Raw genomic sequence first — 21505 nt, forward strand, 5'->3', positions numbered from 1 at the left:
GAAAACCACACAATGGATTCCTATGGAAGGAAATACAAGTTACTGGTAAGTTCGCTTAGAATTACTTTTCAGAGTCACTGCTGATCTAAACCATGCAGCACTGGGTTCTCTCCTGATAAAAGGTGAGTAAATCAGAATTCGTACTTTGGCTGATTTCAGAGGAATATTTGTAAGTTTCAAAAATGGACAATTAGAAACTTTTCTGGTGAAAACCACACAATGGATTCCTATGGAAGGAAATACAAGTTACTGGAAAGTACGCTTAGAATTACTTTTCAGGGTCAGTGCTGGACTAAAAGATGCAGCACTGGGTTCTCTCCTGATAACAGGTGAGTAAATCAGAATTCGTAGTTCAGCTGATTTTAGAGGAATAATTGTACGTTTCAAAAATGGACACAGAAACTTTTCTGGTGAAAACCACACAATGGATTCCTATGGAAGGAAATACAAGTTACTGGTAAGTACGCTTAGAATTACTTTTCAGGGTCAGTGCTGGGCTAAAAGATGCAGCACTGGGTTTTCTCCTGATAACAGGTGAGTAAATCGGAATTCGTAGTTCGGCTGATTTTAGAGGAATATTTGTACGTTTTAAAAATGGGCACTTAGAATCTTTTCTGGCGAAAACCACACAATGGATTCCTATGGAAGGAAATACAAGTTACTGGTAAGTTCGCTTAGAATTACTTTTCAGAGTCACTGCTGATCTAAACCATGCAGCACTGGGTTCTCTCCTGATAACAGGTGAGTAAATCAGAATTCGTACTTCGGCTGATTTTAGAGGAATATTTGTAAGTTTCAAAAATGGACACTTAGAAACTTTTCTGGTGAAAACCACACAATAGATTCCTATGGAAGGAAATACAAGTTACTGGAAAGTACGCTTAGAATTACTTTTTAGGGTCAGTGCTGGACTAAAAGATGCAGCACTGGGTTCTCGCCTGATAACAGGTGAGTAAATCAGAATTTGTAGTTCGGCTGATTTTAAAGGAATATTTGTACGTTTCAAAAATGGACACTTACAAACTTTTCTGGTGAAAACCACACAATGGATTCCTATGAAAGGAAATACAAGTTAGTGGTAAGTACGCTTAGAATTACTTTTCAGGGTCAGTGCTGGGCTAAAAGATGCAGCACTGGGTTCTCTCCTGATAACAGGTGAGTAAATCGGAATTCGTAGTTTGGCTGATTTTAGAGGAATATTTGTACGTTTTAAAAATGGGCACTTAGAAACTTTTCTGGTGAAAACCACATAATGGATTCCTATGGAAGGAAATACAAGTTACTGGAAAGTACGCTTAGAATTACTTTTCAGCGTCAGTGCTGGTCTAAAAGATGCAGCACTGCGTTCTCTCCTGATAAAAGGTGAGTAAATCAGAATTCGTACTTTGGCTGATTTTAGAGGAATATTTGTAAGTTTAAAAAATGGACAATTAGAAACTTTTCTGGTGAAAACCACACAATGGATTCCTATGGAAGGAAATACAAGTTACTGGAAAGTACGCTTAGAATTACTTTTCAGGGTCAGTGCTGGACTAAAAGATGCAGCACTGGGTTCTCGCCTGATAACAGGTGAGTAAATCGGAATTTGTAGTTCGGCTGATTTTAAAGGAATATTTGTACGTTTCAAAAATGGACACTTACAAACTTTTCTGGTGAAAACCACACAATGGATTCCTATGAAAGGAAATACAAGTTACTGGTAAGTACGCTTAGAATTACTTTTTAGGGTCAGTGCTGGGCTAAAAGATGCAGCACTGGGTTCTCTCCTGATAACAGGTGAGTAAATCGGAATTCATAGTTTGGCTGATTTTAGAGGAATATTTGTACGTTTTAAAAATGGGCACTTAGAAACTTTTCTGGTGAAAACCACATAATGGATTCCTATGGAAGGAAATACAAGTTACTGGAAAGTGCGCTTAGAATTACTTTTCAGCGTCAGTGCTGGTCTAAAAGATGCAGCACTGCGTTCTCTCCTGATAAAAGGTGAGTAAATCAGAATTCGTACTTTGGCTGATTTTAGAGGAATATTTGTAAGTTTCAAAAATGGACAATTAGAAACTTTTCTGGTGAAAACCACACAATGGATTCCTATGGAAGGAAATACAAGTTACTGGAAAGTACGCTTAGAATTACTTTTCAGGGTCAGTGCTGGACTAAAAGATGCAGCACTGGGTTCTCTCCTGATAACAGGTGAATAAATCAGAATTCGTAGTTCAGCTGATTTTAGAGGAATAATTGTACGTTTCAAAAATGGACACAGAAACTTTTCTGGTGAAAACCACACAATGGATACCTATGGAATGAAATACAAGTTACTGGTAAGTACCTTTAGAAAATACTTTTCAGGGACAGTGCTGGACTAAAAGATGCAGCACTGGGTTCTCTCCTGATAACAGGTGATTAAATCAGAATTCGTACTTTGGCTGATTTTAGAGGAATATTTGTATGTTTCAAAAATGGACAGAAACTTTTCTGGTGAAAACCACACAATGGATTCCTATGGAAGGAAATACAAGTTACTGGTAAGTACGCTTAGAATTACTTTTCAGAGTCAGTGCTGGTCTAAAAGATGCAGCACTGGGATCTCTCCTGATAACAGGTGAGTAAATCGGAATTTGTAGTTCGGCTGATATTAAAGGAATATTTGTGTGTTTCAAAAATGGACACAGAAACTTTTCTGGTGAAAACCACACAATGGATTCCTATGGAAAGAAATACAAGTTACTGGTAAGTACGCTTAAAATTACTTTTCAGGGTCAGTGCTGGGCTGAAAGATGCAGCACTGGGTTCTCTCCTGATAACAGGCGAGTAAATCGGAATTCGTAGTTCGGCTGATTTTAGAGGAATATTTGTACATTTCAAAATTGGACACTTTTCTGGTGAAAACCACACAATGGATTCCTATGGAAGGAAATACAAGTTACTGGTAAGTACACTTAGAATTACTTTTCAGAGTCAGTGCTGGTCTAAACCATGCAGCACTGGGTTCTCTCCTGATAACAAGTGAGTAAATCGGAATTTGTAGTTCGGCTGATTTTATAGGAATATTTGTACGTTTCAAAAATGGACACTTAAAAACTTTTCTGGTGAAAACCACACAATGGATTCCTATGGAAGGAAATACAAGTTACTGATAAGTACGCTTATACGCTTAGAATTACTTTTCAGCGTCAGTGCTGGTCTAAAAGATGCAGCACTGGGTTCTCTCCTGATAACAGGTGAGTAAATCAGAATTCGTACTTCGGCTGATTTTAGAGGAATATTTGTAAGTTTCAAAAATGGACACTTAGAAACTTTTCTGGTGAAAACCACACAATAGATTCCTATGGAAGGAAATACAAGTTACTGGTAAGTACGCTTAGAATTACTTTTTAGGGTCAGTGCTGGACTAAAAGATGCAGCACTGGGTTCTCGCCTGATAACAGGTGAGTAAATCAGAATTTGTAGTTCGGCTGATTTTAAAGGAATATTTGTACGTTTCAAAAATGGACACTTACAAACTTTTCTGGTGAAAACCACACAATGGATTCCTATGAAAGGAAATACAAGTTACTGGTAAGTACGCTTAGAATTACTTTTCAGGGTCAGTGCTGGGCTAAAAGATGCAGCACTGGGTTCTCTCCTGATAACAGGTGAGTAAATCGGAATTCGTAGTTTGGCTGATTTTAGAGGAATATTTGTACGTTTTAAAAATGGGCACTTAGAAACTTTTCTGGTGAAAACCAAATAATGGATTCCTATGGAAGGAAATACAAGTTACTGGAAAGTACGCGTAGAATTACTTTTCAGCGTCAGTGCTGGTCTAAAAGATGCAGCACTGCGTTCTCTCCTGATAAAAGGTGAGTAAATCAGAATTCGTACTTTGGCTGATTTTAGAGGAATATTTGTAAGTTTCAAAAATGGACAATTAGAAACTTTTCTGGTGAAAACCACACAATGGATTCCTATGGAAGGAAATACAAGTTACTGGAAAGTACGCTTAGAATTACTTTTCAGGGTCAGTGCTGGACTAAAAGATGCAGCACTGGGTTCTCGCCTGATAACAGGTGAGTAAATCGGAATTTGTAGTTCGGCTGATTTTAAAGGAATATTTGTACGTTTCAAAAATGGACACTTACAAACTTTTCTGGTGAAAACCACACAATGGATTCCTATGAAAGGAAATACAAGTTACTGGTAAGTACGCTTAGAATTACTTTTCAGGGTCAGTGCTGGGCTAAAAGATGCAGCACTGGGTTCTCTCCTGATAACAGGTGAGTAAATCGGAATTCATAGTTTGGTTGATTTTAGAGGAATATTTGTACGTTTTAAAAATGGGCACTTAGAAACTTTTCTGGTGAAAACCACATAATGGATTCCTATGGAAGGAAATACAAGTTACTGTAAAGTACGTTTAGAATTACTTTTCAGCGTCAGTGCTGGTCTAAAAGATGCAGCACTTGGTTCTCTCCTGATAAATGGTGAGTAAATCAGAATTCGTACTTTGGCTGATTTCAGAGGAATATTTGTAAGTTTCAAAAATGGACAATTAGAAACTTTTCTGGTGAAAACCACACAATGGAATCCTATGGAAGGAAATACAAGTTACTGGAAAGTACGCTTAGAATTACTTTTCAGGGTCAGTGCTGGACTAAAAGATGCAGCACTGGGTTCTCTCCTGATAACAGGTGAGTAAATCAGAATTCGTAGTTCAGCTGATTTTAGAGGAATAATTGTACGTTTCAAAAATGGACACAGAAACTTTTCTGGTGAAAACCACACAATGGATTCCTATGGAAGGAAATACAAGTTACTGGTAAGTACGCTTAGAATTACTTTTCAGGGTCAGTGCTGGGCTAAAAGAGGCAGCACTGGGTTCTCACCTGATAACAGGTGAGTAAATCGGAATTCGTAGTTCGGCTGATTTTAGAGGAATATTTGTACATTTTAAAAATGGGCACTTAGAATCTTTTCCGGCGAAAACCACACAATGGATTCCTATGGAAGGAAATACAAGTTACTGGTAAGTTCGCTTAGAATTACTTTTCAGAGTCACTGCTGATCTAAACCATGCAGCACTGGGTTCTCTCCTGATAACAGGTGAGTAAATCAGAATTCGTACTTCGGCTGATTTTAGAGGAATATTTGTAAGTTTCAAAAATGGACACTTAGAAACTTTTCTGGTGAAAACCACACAATAGATTCCTATGGAAGGAAATACAAGTTACTGGTAAGTACGCTTAGAATTACTTTTTAGGGTCAGTGCTGGACTAAAAGATGCAGCACTGGGTTCTCGCCTGATAACAGGTGAGTAAATCAGAATTTGTAGTTCGGCTGATTTTAAAGGAATATTTGTACGTTTCAAAAATGGACACTTACAAACTTTTCTGGTGAAAACCACACAATGGATTCCTATGAAAGGAAATACAAGTTACTGGTAAGTACGCTTAGAATTACTTTTCAGGGTCAGTGCTGGGCTAAAAGATGCAGCACTGGGTTCTCTCCTGATAACAGGTGAGTAAATCGGAATTCGTAGTTTGGCTGATTTTAGAGGAATATTTGTACGTTTTAAAAATGGGCACTTAGAAACTTTTCTGGTGAAAACCAAATAATGGATTCCTATGGAAGGAAATACAAGTTACTGGAAAGTACGCTTAGAATTACTTTTCAGCGTCAGTGCTGGTCTAAAAGATGCAGCACTGCGTTCTCTCCTGATAAAAGGTGAGTAAATCAGAATTCGTACTTTGGCTGATTTTAGAGGAATATTTGTAAGTTTCAAAAATGGACAATTAGAAACTTTTCTGGTGAAAACCACACAATGGATTCCTATGGAAGGAAATACAAGTTACTGGAAAGTACGCTTAGAATTACTTTTCAGGGTCAGTGCTGGACTAAAAGATGCAGCACTGGGTTCTCGCCTGATAACAGGTGAGTAAATCGGAATTTGTAGTTCGGCTGATTTTAAAGGAATATTTGTACGTTTCAAAAATGGACACTTACAAACTTTTCTGGTGAAAACCACACAATGGATTCCTATGAAAGGAAATACAAGTTACTGGTAAGTACGCTTAGAATTACTTTTCAGGGTCAGTGCTGGGCTAAAAGATGCAGCACTGGGTTCTCTCCTGATAACAGGTGAGTAAAACGGAATTCATAGTTTGGCTGATTTTAGAGGAATATTTGAACGTTTTAAAAATGGGCACTTAGAAACTTTTCTGGTGAAAACCACATAATGGGTTCCTATGGAAGGAAATACAAGTTACTGGAAAGTACGTTTAGAATTACTTTTCAGCGTCAGTGCTGGTCTAAAAGATGCAGCACTGGGTTCTCTCCTGATAAAAGGTGAGTAAATCAGAATTCGTACTTTGGCTGATTTCAGAGGAATATTTGTAAGTTTCAAAAATGGACAATTAGAAACTTTTCTGGTGAAAACCACACAATGGATTCCTATGGAAGGAAATACAAGTTACTGGAAAGTACGCTTAGAATTACTTTTCAGGGTCAGTGCTGGACTAAAAGATGCAGCACTGGGTTCTCTCCTGATAACAGGTGAGTAAATCAGAATTCGTAGTTCAGCTGATTTTAGAGGAATAATTGTACGTTTCAAAAATGGACACAGAAACTTTTCTGGTGAAAACCACACAATGGATTCCTATGGAAGGAAATACAAGTTACTGGTAAGTACGCTTAGAATTACTTTTCAGGGTCAGTGCTGGGCTAAAAGATGCAGCACTGGGTTTTCTCCTGATAACAGGTGAGTAAATCGGAATTCGTAGTTCGGCTGATTTTAGAGGAATATTTGTACGTTTTAAAAATGGGCACTTAGAATCTTTTCTGGCGAAAACCACACAATGGATTCCTATGGAAGGAAATACAAGTTACTGGTAAGTTCGCTTAGAATTACTTTTCAGAGTCACTGCTGATCTAAACCATGCAGCACTGGGTTCTCTCCTGATAACAGGTGAGTAAATCAGAATTCGTACTTCGGCTGATTTTAGAGGAATATTTGTAAGTTTCAAAAATGGACACTTAGAAACTTTTCTGGTGAAAACCACACAATAGATTCCTATGGAAGGAAATACAAGTTACTGGAAAGTACGCTTAGAATTACTTTTTAGGGTCAGTGCTGGACTAAAAGATGCAGCACTGGGTTCTCGCCTGATAACAGGTGAGTAAATCAGAATTTGTAGTTCGGCTGATTTTAAAGGAATATTTGTACGTTTCAAAAATGGACACTTACAAACTTTTCTGGTGAAAACCACACAATGGATTCCTATGAAAGGAAATACAAGTTAGTGGTAAGTACGCTTAGAATTACTTTTCAGGGTCAGTGCTGGGCTAAAAGATGCAGCACTGGGTTCTCTCCTGATAACAGGTGAGTAAATCGGAATTCGTAGTTTGGCTGATTTTAGAGGAATATTTGTACGTTTTAAAAATGGGCACTTAGAAACTTTTCTGGTGAAAACCACATAATGGATTCCTATGGAAGGAAATACAAGTTACTGGAAAGTACGCTTAGAATTACTTTTCAGCGTCAGTGCTGGTCTAAAAGATGCAGCACTGCGTTCTCTCCTGATAAAAGGTGAGTAAATCAGAATTCGTACTTTGGCTGATTTTAGAGGAATATTTGTAAGTTTAAAAAATGGACAATTAGAAACTTTTCTGGTGAAAACCACACAATGGATTCCTATGGAAGGAAATACAAGTTACTGGAAAGTACGCTTAGAATTACTTTTCAGGGTCAGTGCTGGACTAAAAGATGCAGCACTGGGTTCTCGCCTGATAACAGGTGAGTAAATCGGAATTTGTAGTTCGGCTGATTTTAAAGGAATATTTGTACGTTTCAAAAATGGACACTTACAAACTTTTCTGGTGAAAACCACACAATGGATTCCTATGAAAGGAAATACAAGTTACTGGTAAGTACGCTTAGAATTACTTTTTAGGGTCAGTGCTGGGCTAAAAGATGCAGCACTGGGTTCTCTCCTGATAACAGGTGAGTAAATCGGAATTCATAGTTTGGCTGATTTTAGAGGAATATTTGTACGTTTTAAAAATGGGCACTTAGAAACTTTTCTGGTGAAAACCACATAATGGATTCCTATGGAAGGAAATACAAGTTACTGGAAAGTGCGCTTAGAATTACTTTTCAGCGTCAGTGCTGGTCTAAAAGATGCAGCACTGCGTTCTCTCCTGATAAAAGGTGAGTAAATCAGAATTCGTACTTTGGCTGATTTTAGAGGAATATTTGTAAGTTTCAAAAATGGACAATTAGAAACTTTTCTGGTGAAAACCACACAATGGATTCCTATGGAAGGAAATACAAGTTACTGGAAAGTACGCTTAGAATTACTTTTCAGGGTCAGTGCTGGACTAAAAGATGCAGCACTGGGTTCTCTCCTGATAACAGGTGAATAAATCAGAATTCGTAGTTCAGCTGATTTTAGAGGAATAATTGTACGTTTCAAAAATGGACACAGAAACTTTTCTGGTGAAAACCACACAATGGATACCTATGGAATGAAATACAAGTTACTGGTAAGTACCTTTAGAAAATACTTTTCAGGGACAGTGCTGGACTAAAAGATGCAGCACTGGGTTCTCTCCTGATAACAGGTGATTAAATCAGAATTCGTACTTTGGCTGATTTTAGAGGAATATTTGTATGTTTCAAAAATGGACAGAAACTTTTCTGGTGAAAACCACACAATGGATTCCTATGGAAGGAAATACAAGTTACTGGAAAGTACGCTTAGAATTACTTTTCAGGGTCAGTGCTGGACTAAAAGATGCAGCACTGGGTTCTCTCCTGATAACAGGTGAGTAAATCAGAATTCGTAGTTCAGCTGATTTTAGAGGAATAATTGTACGTTTCAAAAATGGACACAGAAACTTTTCTGGTGAAAACCACACAATGGATTCCTATGGAAGGAAATACAAGTTACTGGTAAGTACGCTTAGAATTACTTTTCAGGGTCAGTGCTGGGCTAAAAGATGCAGCACTGGGTTTTCTCCTGATAACAGGTGAGTAAATCGGAATTCGTAGTTCGGCTGATTTTAGAGGAATATTTGTACGTTTTAAAAATGGGCACTTAGAATCTTTTCTGGCGAAAACCACACAATGGATTCCTATGGAAGGAAATACAAGTTACTGGTAAGTTCGCTTAGAATTACTTTTCAGAGTCACTGCTGATCTAAACCATGCAGCACTGGGTTCTCTCCTGATAACAGGTGAGTAAATCAGAATTCGTACTTCGGCTGATTTTAGAGGAATATTTGTAAGTTTCAAAAATGGACACTTAGAAACTTTTCTGGTGAAAACCACACAATAGATTCCTATGGAAGGAAATACAAGTTACTGGTAAGTACGCTTAGAATTACTTTTTAGGGTCAGTGCTGGACTAAAAGATGCAGCACTGGGTTCTCGCCTGATAACAGGTGAGTAAATCAGAATTTGTAGTTCGGCTGATTTTAAAGGAATATTTGTACGTTTCAAAAATGGACACTTACAAACTTTTCTGGTGAAAACCACACAATGGATTCCTATGAAAGGAAATACAAGTTAGTGGTAAGTACGCTTAGAATTACTTTTCAGGGTCAGTGCTGGGCTAAAAGATGCAGCACTTGGTTCTCTCCTGATAACAGGTGAGTAAATCGGAATTCGTAGTTTGGCTGATTTTAGAGGAATATTTGTACGTTTTAAAAATGGGCACTTAGAAACTTTTCTGGTGAAAACCACATAATGGATTCCTATGGAAGGAAATACAAGTTACTGGAAAGTACGCTTAGAATTACTTTTCAGCGTCAGTGCTGGTCTAAAAGATGCAGCACTGCGTTCTCTCCTGATAAAAGGTGAGTAAATCAGAATTCGTACTTTGGCTGATTTTAGAGGAATATTTGTAAGTTTCAAAAATGGACAATTAGAAACTTTTCTGGTGAAAACCACACAATGGATTCCTATGGAAGGAAATACAAGTTACTGGAAAGTACGCTTAGAATTACTTTTCAGGGTCAGTGCTGGACTAAAAGATGCAGCACTGGGTTCTCGCCTGATAACAGGTGAGTAAATCGGAATTTGTAGTTCGGCTGATTTTAAAGGAATATTTGTACGTTTCAAAAATGGACACTTACAAACTTTTCTGGTGAAAACCACACAATGGATTCCTATGAAAGGAAATACAAGTTACTGGTAAGTACGCTTAGAATTACTTTTCAGGGTCAGTGCTGGGCTAAAAGATGCAGCACTGGGTTCTCTCCTGATAACAGGTGAGTAAATCGGAATTCATAGTTTGGCTGATTTTAGAGGAATATTTGTACGTTTTAAAAATGGGCACTTAGAAACTTTTCTGGTGAAAACCACATAATGGATTCCTATGGAAGGAAATACAAGTTACTGGAAAGTGCGCTTAGAATTACTTTTCAGCGTCAGTGCTGGTCTAAAAGATGCAGCACTGCGTTCTCTCCTGATAAAAGGTGAGTAAATCAGAATTCGTACTTTGGCTGATTTTAGAGGAATATTTGTAAGTTTCAAAAATGGACAATTAGAAACTTTTCTGGTGAAAACCACACAATGGATTCCTATGGAAGGAAATACAAGTTACTGGAAAGTACGCTTAGAATTACTTTTCAGGGTCAGTGCTGGACTAAAAGATGCAGCACTGGGTTCTCTCCTGATAACAGGTGAATAAATCAGAATTCGTAGTTCAGCTGATTTTAGAGGAATAATTGTACGTTTCAAAAATGGACACAGAAACTTTTCTGGTGAAAACCACACAATGGATTCCTATGGAAGGAAATACAAGTTACTGGTAAGTACGCTTAGAATTACTTTTCAGGGTCAGTGCTGGGCTAAAAGATGCAGCACTGGGTTCTCTCCTGATAACAGGTGAGTAAATCGGAATTCGTAGTTCGGCTGATTTTAGAGGAATATTTGTACGTTTTAAAAATGGGCACTTAGAATCTTTTCTGGCGAAAACCACACAATGGATTCCTATGGAATGAAATACAAGTTACTGGTAAGTACCTTTAGAAAATACTTTTCAGGGACAGTGCTGGACTAAAAGATGCAGCACTGGGTTCTCTCCTGATAACAGGTGATTAAATCAGAATTCGTACTTTGGCTGATTTTAGAGGAATATTTGTATGTTTCAAAAATGGACAGAAACTTTTCTGGTGAAAACCACACAATGGATTCCTATGGAAGGAAATACAAGTTACTGGTAAGTACGCTTAGAATTACTTTTCAGAGTCAGTGCTGGTCTAAAAGATGCAGCACTGGGATCTCTCCTGATAACAGGTGAGTAAATCGGAATTTGTAGTTCGGCTGATATTAAAGGAATATTTGTGTGTTTCAAAAATGGACACAGAAACTTTTCTGGTGAAAACCACACAATGGATTCCTATGGAAAGAAATACAAGTTACTGGTAAGTACGCTTAAAATTACTTTTCAGGGTCAGTGCTGGGCTGAAAGATGCAGCACTGGGTTCTCTCCTGATAACAGGTGAGTAAATCGGAATTCGTAGTTCGGCTGATTTTAGAGGAATATTTGTACATTTCAAAATTGGACACTTTTCTGGTGAAAACCACACAATGGATTCCTATGGAAGGAAATACAAGTTACTGGTAAGTACACTTAGAATTACTTTTCAGAGTCAGTGCTGGTCTAAACCATGCAGCACTGGGTTCTCTCCTGATAACAAGTGAGTAAATCGGAATTTGTAGTTCGGCTGATTTTATAGGAATATTTGTACGTTTCAAAAATGGACACTTAAAAACTTTTCTGGTGAAAACCACACAATGGATTCCTATGGAAGGAAATACAAGTTACTGATAAGTACGCTTATACGCTTAGAATTACTTTTCAGCGTCAGTGCTGGTCTAAAAGATGCAGCACTGGGTTCTCTCCTGATAAAAGGTGAGTAAATCAGAATTCGTACTTCGGCTGATTTTAGAGGAATATTTGTAAGTTTCAAAAATGGACACTTAGAAACTTTTCTGATGAAAACCACACAATGGATTCCTATGGAAGGAAATACAAGTTACTGGAAAGTACACTTAGAATTACTTTTCAGGGTCAGTGCTGGACTAAAAGATGCAGCACTGGGTTCTCTCCTGATAACAGGTGAGTTAATCGGAATTCGTAGTTCGGCTGATTTTAGAGGAATATTTGTACATTTCAAAAATGGACACAGAAACTTTTCTGGTGAAAACCACACAATGGATTCCTATGGAAGGAAATACAAGTTACTGGTAAGTACGCTTAGAATTACTTTTCAGGGTCAGTGCTGGGCTAAAAGATGCAGCACTGGGTTCTCTCCTGATAACAGGTGAGTAAATCGGAATTTGTAGTTCGGCTGATTTTAGAGGAATATTTGTACGTTTTAAAAATGGGCACTTAGAAACTTTTCTGGTGAAAATCACATAATGGATTCCTATGGAAGGAAATACAAGTTACTGGAAAGTACGCTTAGAATTACTTTTCAGGGTCAGTGCTGGACTAAAAGATGCAGCACTGGGTTCTCTCCTGATAACAGGTGAGTAAATCGGAATTCGTAGTTCGGCTGATCTTAGATGAATATTTGTACATTTCAAAAATGGACACAGAAACTTTTCTGGTGAAAACCACACAATGGATTCCTATGGAAAGAAATACAAGTTACTGGTAAGTACGCCTAGAACTACTGTTCAGGGTCAGTGCTGGGCTGAAAGATGCAGCACTGGGTTCTCTCCTGATAACAGGTGAGTAAATCGGAATTCGTAGTTCGGCTGATTTTAGAGGAATATTTGTACGTTTCAAAATTGCACACTTATCTGGTGAAAACCACACAAAGGATTCCTATGGAATGAAATACAAGTTACTGGTAAGTACGCTTAGAATTACTTTTCAGAGTCAGTGCTGGTCTAAAAGATGCAGCACTGGGTTCTCTCCTGATAACAGGTGAGTAAATCGGAATTCGTAGTTCGGCTGATTTTAGAGGAATATTTGTACCTTTCAAAATTGGACACTTAGAAACTTTTCTCGTGAAAACCACACAATGGATTCCTATGGAAGGAAATACAAGTTACTGGTAAATACGCTTAGAATTACTTTTCAGGGTCAGTGTTGGACTAAAAGATGGAGCACTGGGTTCTCTTCTGATAACAGTTGAGTAAATCAGAATTCGTACCTCGGCTGATTTTAGAGGAATATTTGTAAGTTTCAAAAATGGACACAGAAACTTTTCTGTTGAAAACCACACAATGGATTCCTATGGAAGGAAATACAAGTTACTGGTAAGTACGCTTAGAATTACTTTTCAGGGTCAGTGCTGGGATTAAAGATGCAGCACTGGGTTCTCTCCTGATCACAGGTGAGTAAATCAGAATTCGTACTTTGGCTGATTTTAGAGGAATATTTGTATGTTTCAAAAATGGACAGAAACTTTTCTGGTGAAAACCACACAATGGATTCCTATGGAAGGAAATACAAGTTACTGGTAAGTACGCTTAGAATTACTTTTCAGAGTCAGTGCTGGTCTAAAAGATGCAGCACTGGGATCTCTCCTGATAACAGGTGAGTAAATCGGAATTTGTAGTTCGGCTGATATTAAAGGAATATTTGTGTGTTTCAAAAATGGACACAGAAACTTTTCTGGTGAAAACCACACAATGGATTCCTATGGAAAGAAATACAAGTTACTGGTAAGTACGCTTAAAATTACTTTTCAGGGTCAGTGCTGGGCTGAAAGATGCAGCACTGGGTTCTCTCCTGATAACAGGTGAGTAAATCGGAATTCGTAGTTCGGCTGATTTTAGAGGAATATTTGTACATTTCAAAATTGGACACTTTTCTGGTGAAAACCACACAATGGATTCCTATGGAAGGAAATACAAGTTACTGGTAAGTACACTTAGAATTACTTTTCAGAGTCAGTGCTGGTCTAAACCATGCAGCACTGGGTTCTCTCCTGATAACAAGTGAGTAAATCGGAATTTGTAGTTCGGCTGATTTTATAGGAATATTTGTACGTTTCAAAAATGGACACTTAAAAACTTTTCTGGTGAAAACCACACAATGGATTCCTATGGAAGGAAATACAAGTTACTGATAAGTACGCTTATACGCTTAGAATTACTTTTCAGCGTCAGTGCTGGTCTAAAAGATGCAGCACTGGGTTCTCTCCTGATAAAAGGTGAGTAAATCAGAATTCGTACTTCGGCTGATTTTAGAGGAATATTTGTAAGTTTCAAAAATGGACACTTAGAAACTTTTCTGATGAAAACCACACAATGGATTCCTATGGAAGGAAATACAAGTTACTGGAAAGTACACTTAGAATTACTTTTCAGGGTCAGTGCTGGACTAAAAGATGCAGCACTGGGTTCTCTCCTGATAACAGGTGAGTTAATCGGAATTCGTAGTTCGGCTGATTTTAGAGGAATATTTGTACATTTCAAAAATGGACACAGAAACTTTTCTGGTGAAAACCACACAATGGATTCCTATGGAAGGAAATACAAGTTACTGGTAAGTACGCTTAGAATTACTTTTCAGGGTCAGTGCTGGGCTAAAAGATGCAGCACTGGGTTCTCTCCTGATAACAGGTGAGTAAATCGGAATTTGTAGTTCTGCTGATTTTAGAGGAATATTTGTACGTTTTAAAAATGGGCACTTAGAAACTTTTCTGGTGAAAATCACATAATGGATTCCTATGGAAGGAAATACAAGTTACTGGAAAGTACGCTTAGAATTACTTTTCAGGGTCAGTGCTGGACTAAAAGATGCAGCACTGGGTTCTCTCCTGATAACAGGTGAGTAAATCGGAATTCGTAGTTCGGCTGATCTTAGATGAATATTTGTACATTTCAAAAATGGACACAGAAACTTTTCTGGTGAAAACCACACAATGGATTCCTATGGAAAGAAATACAAGTTACTGGTAAGTACGCCTAGAACTACTGTTCAGGGTCAGTGCTGGGCTGAAAGATGCAGCACTGGGTTCTCTCCTGATAACAGGTGAGTAAATCGGAATTCGTAGTTCGGCTGATTTTAGAGGAATATTTGTACGTTTCAAAATTGCACACTTATCTGGTGAAAACCACACAAAGGATTCCTATGGAATGAAATACAAGTTACTGGTAAGTACGCTTAGAATTACTTTTCAGAGTCAGTGCTGGTCTAAAAGATGCAGCACTGGGTTCTCTCCTGATAACAGGTGAGTAAATCGGAATTCGTAGTTCGGCTGATTTTAGAGGAATATTTGTACCTTTCAAAATTGGACACTTAGAAACTTTTCTCGTGAAAACCACACAATGGATTCCTATGGAAGGAAATACAAGTTACTGGTAAATACGCTTAGAATTACTTTTCAGGGTCAGTGTTGGACTAAAAGATGGAGCACTGGGTTCTCTCCTGATAACAGTTGAGTAAATCAGAATTCGTACCTCGGCTGATTTTAGAGGAATATTTGTAAGTTTCAAAAATGGACACAGAAACTTTTCTGTTGAAAACCACACAATGGATTCCTATGGAAGGAAATACAAGTTACTGGTAAGTACGCTTAGAATTACTTTTCAGGGTCAGTGCTGGGATTAAAGATGCAGCACTGGGTTCTCTCCTGATCACAGGTGAGTAAATCGGAATTAGTAGTTCGGCTGATTTTAGAGGAATATTTGTACGTTTCAAAATTGGACACTTATCTGCTGAAAACCACACAAAGGATTCCTATGGAAGGAAATATAAGTTACTGGTAAGTACGCTTAGAACTACTTCTCAGAGTCAGTGCTGTTCTAAAAGATGCAGCACTGGGTTCTCTCCTGATAACAGGTGAGTAAATCGGAATTCGTAGTTCGGCTGATTTTAGAGGAATATTTGTACGTTTCAAAAACTGGACACTTAGAAACTTTTCTGGTGAAAACCACACAATGGATTCCTATGGAAGGAAATACAAGATACTGGTAAGTTCGCTTAGAATTACTTTTCAGAGTCACTGCTGATCTAAACCATGCAGCACTGGGTTCTCTCCTGATAACAGGTGAGTAAATCAGAATTCGTACTTCGGCTGATTTTAGAGGAATATTTGTAAGTTTCAAAAATGGACACTTAGAAACTTTTCTGGTGAAAACCACACAATAGATTCCTATGGAAGGAAATACAAGTTACTGGTAAGTACGCTTAGAATTACTTTTTAGGGTCAGTGCTGGACTAAAAGATGCAGCACTGGGTTCTCGCCTGATAACAGGTGAGTAAATCAGAATTTGTAGTTCGGCTGATTTTAAAGGAATATTTGTACGTTTCAAAAATGGACACTTACAAACTTTTCTGGTGAAAACCACACAATGGATTCCTATGAAAGGAAATACAAGTTACTGGTAAGTACGCTTAGAATTACTTTTCAGGGTCAGTGCTGGGCTAAAAGATGCAGCACTGGGTTCTCTCCTGATAACAGGTGAGTAAATCGGAATTCGTAGTTTGGCTGATTTTAGAGGAATATTTGTACGTTTTAAAAATGGGCACTTAGAAACTTTTCTGGTGAAAACCAAATAATGGATTCCTATGGAAGGAAATACAAGTTACTGGAAAGTACGCGTAGAATTACTTTTCAGCGTCAGTGCTGGTCTAAAAGATGCAGCACTGCGTTCTCTCCTGATAAAAGGTGAGTAAATCAGAATTCGTACTTTGGCTGATTTTAGAGGAATATTTGTAAGTTTCAAAAATGGACAATTAGAAACTTTTCTGGTGAAAACCACACAATGGATTCCTATGGAAGGAAATACAAGTTACTGGAAAGTACGCTTAGAATTACTTTTCAGGGTCAGTGCTGGACTAAAAGATGCAGCACTGGGTTCTCGCCTGATAACAGGTGAGTAAATCGGAATTTGTAGTTCGGCTGATTTTAAAGGAATATTTGTACGTTTCAAAAATGGACACTTACAAACTTTTCTGGTGAAAACCACACAATGGATTCCTATGAAAGGAAATACAAGTTACTGGTAAGTACGCTTAGAATTACTTTTCAGGGTCAGTGCTGGGCTAAAAGATGCAGCACTGGGTTCTCTCCTGATAACAGGTGAGTAAATCGGAATTCATAGTTTGGCTGATTTTAGAGGAATATTTGTACGTTTTAAAAATGGGCACTTAGAAACTTTTCTGGTGAAAACCACATAATGGATTCCTATGGAAGGAAATACAAGTTACTGGAAAGTACGTTTAGAATTACTTTTCAGCGTCAGTGCTGGTCTAAAAGATGCAGCACTGGGTTCTCTCCTGATAAAAGGTGAGTAAATCAGAATTCGTACTTTGGCTGATTTCAGAGGAATATTTGTAAGTTTCAAAAATGGACAATTAGAAACTTTTCTGGTGAAAACCACACAATGGATTCCTATGGAAGGAAATACAAGTTACTGGAAAGTACGCTTAGAATTACTTTTCAGGGTCAGTGCTGGACTAAAAGATGCAGCACTGGGTTCTCTCCTGATAACAGGTGAGTAAATCAGAATTCGTAGTTCAGCTGTGTTGGACTTGGCCCTTCTGGCAGGTTCACCCCTGGACTTTTTGGCTTTTTATTGGTGACTTGGTGTGGTAATTTTTTTGGTTTCTGCGCACTTTCCCTGTGTCCCAGGGTAAAGTGCGTGCGTGCTCTGAGTGCATGTGGTGAGATAGGCCTGCCCTCCCATAGGAATGCATGGGGAATGTATGTGTCCCTAGTAGTTCCTGATGCGTGGGGTGTGCAGGCCCGAGTTTGGTATGTGCGGACTCGTGGGAGTGAATGCTGCGCGATGATGTGTGCGGCGTGCATGTACCTAGTGTGGAAGTGCCACTTCTAGAAGTGGGCACTTCTGTGTGCAGTGTGTCTGTCGCGTGATTGGCTGGTCATGTCATGTGACGGGCTAGGGATTCCCCAGTGTCAGGATGAGTCACCCAGTGGTGAATGGGGAGATCAGCAGCTAGATGGGTGGGAGGAGTCCACCTGGGTCCTGAATAGGACAGGGTTTTCCAAACACAATGCTGGCCCCGCCCCCTGTGGTGCGACTGACGACCCTAGCCCTGCCAGTGAATAGAGTGAGGGGCTGAGCACATCAAGGGTGCTCCCCAACCAGCTGCGACTGGTTTTCCCCCTCACCCTGAACCCAGAACAAAGGGTTTGCCTGTATAAAAATGGGGCTGTGTCCCCACAGAAACTGTTCTCTGCCAGGATCTTACCTGAGGGGGGCTGCTGCTGCTGCTGCTGGACCAGAGGACCGCCACTTGGATTACCTCCCTGCCTGGAGGCCCAGTGAGCTGGCTCTGGGTCCAGCCTTGCCCCCCACCCCTGCCCTGCTGCATGCAGGGAAGAACTTTGCTGGACTTTGTGGTAATTTGCCCCAAAGCGCTGGGAGCGCTTTATTGTGTCCCTCAAGCGCCTGGAAGCGCTTTTAATTGCCGTTTAGCGCCAGGAGCGCTCTATTGCTGGACCTGTGGCTCTAAGCGCCTGGGAGCGCTGGACTGGCCTTCAGCGCTGCAAGCGCTTTCCTTTTTGACCGTAGCGCTAGGAGCGCTTTGATTCTGTTAGCCGGTGCCCACCCGGCGTGTGCCCCGCTTGTGCCGATTCCAGAGTCCTCTGGCAGGTGCCCACCCTGCCAGGGACATTGCAGTAACTGATAACGGGAGCCTACCCCGTATTGCAACCACCGAAGAAGGATCACCGCAGCGGCCCGGTCCGTCCCCGGAAGTCAGGCGACCTCCGTCAGGACGTGGGCGGGACTTCAAAGCAGGAAGCGACGGGAGCCTACCCCGCGCTCCTGCACTGGGCGGAAGACGGGAACCAGGGAGTCTGCGAGTAAGCGGGGCTCCCGTGTGCCAGGAGAGCCCCACAGCCACAGAGGAGGTGGGAGAGCTGCGTGTTCCCTTGCAGCTGTCCCCATCGCCTGACCGGAGCAGCCCGTCGGAGCAGCCCATCGAAGTCCTGGTGAGTGGGGGCTGAAGGGGGAGCCGGGTTAGCCTCCCCAAGCACTGTAAGAGCCTGCGAGGCTCACGAGTCCCCCGAGCGGGACTCCAACGTCGGGGTGATCTCGGTTAGAAGGTCCCCAGAGAGGGGGCCCTCACCTACCTGTGCAAACGCTACGGGGGCATTTCTGAGTCAGTAGAGCGGCCCCGGAAGGCAGCGGGCCGCTCCAACGTCGCCCCCACCTTTACCCTAGAGCTCCGTGTAGCTCCAACGAAGAGGCACATTGCTATGAGAGCCTGCGAGGCTCGCGAGTCACCCGAGCGGGACTCCAACGACGGCGCATGGTTGGTTTAGAGCCCACGAGGCTCCAACATTGCCCCAGGGCATATTCGTAGTTCAGAGCCACGGAGGCTCTAGGGGGCATTTCTAGTTGTTTGAGCCCAGCGAGGCTCCCAGGGGCCAGTCCTTTGTGTTGAGCCCAGAGGGGCTCAGGGGACAGTCAGTTGGACAGAGCCTGCCAGGCTCCAGTGTTGGCCCCATCCTTGTCCTACAGCTGCCCAGCACTTAGTGGGCAGCTGCAACGTTTAGGTTGTGGCCTCTGTGTGTTGGCTGGCGCAGCTTGCGCAGCCTTGCCCTATCATTTGGACGCAGGGCGTCCTTGCCCCTACTAGGCCAGTTGGCCCAGGGACTGCCACAGATAGTGGCTAATGTGAGTTTTTGCGCCATTGTACCTTTCCTGCACCTCTGAATGTGTTTATGCGTCATGTGCTTTGCTTTACACCTCTGAATGTTATACATCATGTGTTTATGTGCTTAGACCCCTACAGGTATTGTGATACTTAGGTGGTTGTTTTTTTCTCCTAGTACAGGTGGTGCTAGTGAGGTCCTGATTCCCTGCGCAGTATTTTTCCTAAGGTGGTTAGGGTTGCGTAGGTGGTACTTACCTGATACCAGTAGTCACGGGTTGTGTGCTACATTTGCTATTTTATACTACAGTATTATTCCTATGTTCCAAAAGTGCTAATTCCTGACAGTGGTCCATGTGGCCCTGTCCCCTGTACATATAATCCCTTGTAAATTCTGCCCGTGCCTGTCGGCACATTGTAGAGTGTGTGTTTTTATCTAATGTGTTGTGTATAATACAAAGGCTATTTTTATAGAATACCTTGTGTGGAGTTTCCTTTGTGGTGGGCCTTGGGTGTTGTTGCTGGGTGCGCGCGCAAACGCTTTACACATCGCCTCAGGGATAAGCCTGACTGCTCGTGCCAAGCTACCAAGGGGGTGAGCAGGGGTTATCTTTGGCGTGTAACTTCCTTGCCCTGACTAGAGTGGTGGTTTCTGCCTGACTTTGGCGCAAGCCTTAGCCAACCAGAAATCGCCATTTCTAACATGGGTGATCAGCGGTGGGATTTGGACTTGCGTTTGCGCTGTACCGCAGCGGCAACTGGCCGCACTACAAAACTCTGCAATTAGATAAATCACATGGTATAGGGATTATTGTTTTAAAATTGTTTTTACTCGTCATTTCTTTGGAAATGTGTTTGTGTGCACTGGGAGTTAGGTGTCCCTAGCTCGGGAGGGTAGATCACCCCCCTTAGTGCATTGTGTTTCTGGATTCACCAGAGGGTGGGATCCAGTGGTGGCAGCGTAATAGTGTCCTGTACATTTGTCCCCCGCCCTGCGCCCAGAGTTGGTACCTGTGTCACGTGGTGGTCAGGTTGAGGAATCAGGGGTGGTAGAAACTGCCTTACCAGTCCGAGGGGAGGGTTGTGTGTGTGGATGAATGGTGTGTGGCACTAGGCAAGTGAGTGTGAGTTCTCTGGGTTAGAGAGCTTGCTGAATCTTTTTGTGAATTGTGTGCTCCTGTGTGAAACTCAGACCCCTAGGTTCCCTGTATAATTGTTACCATAACGTCCGCCAGAATGGAGCCTGCTTGTGATCCCTATGAGCTAGCTTGGCGCCAGAGGCAGGAGTTAGAAAGGTACTGTACAGAGGAAGAGTCAGAAGAGGAGGTAGAGGATGACAATACCTGGACGCCAGTAGAGAGTGAGGACCCCATAGGTAGGGCGTCCCGTGCTGGGTCCAGCGTAGGAGGCAGCGCCTCATCCCTTTCCCTGTCCCCAGAGGAGTGGGAAGATAGGAGGAAAGAAAGGGAGCACCAGCTGGCGTTAGAGAAGCTCAGGTTAGAGCATGCTCAGGCGATGGCGCAGCTGGAGGCCAGGAAGCAACAGCGAGAGACTGAGTGGGTCTTGGCGCGGGAGAGGGTAGAGGAGGCTGAGAGGGCCTCCACCAGAGGCAAAGTAGCTCTGGAGGGTAGACTATCCCCTGCGCGCAGTTTTAATTTTCTGGGCTCCCCAGGGAGGGTTGAGTCCAGTGGTAGTAGCGATGTAGATTCCAGTGTAGGGAATCCCAATCCCAGTCCCCCCAGTCTGGTACCTGTTCCCCAGGAGGAGGAGTTAAGGTTGAAGTTCAGGGGCAGTAGGAAACTGTCTCACCAGTCTTGGGAGGAGTTTGTGGATGAATGTGAGGATGCACTGTTTGATTGGATAAGAGTTCCCGCAGAATCTGATTATGATAAACTGTGTGATCTGATTCTCAGAGAACACCTGCTCAATTGTTG

This window comes from Triturus cristatus, chromosome 1_1 (assembly GCF_964204655.1).
Source record: "Triturus cristatus chromosome 1_1, aTriCri1.1, whole genome shotgun sequence".
Lineage (NCBI taxonomy): Eukaryota > Metazoa > Chordata > Amphibia > Caudata > Salamandridae > Triturus > Triturus cristatus.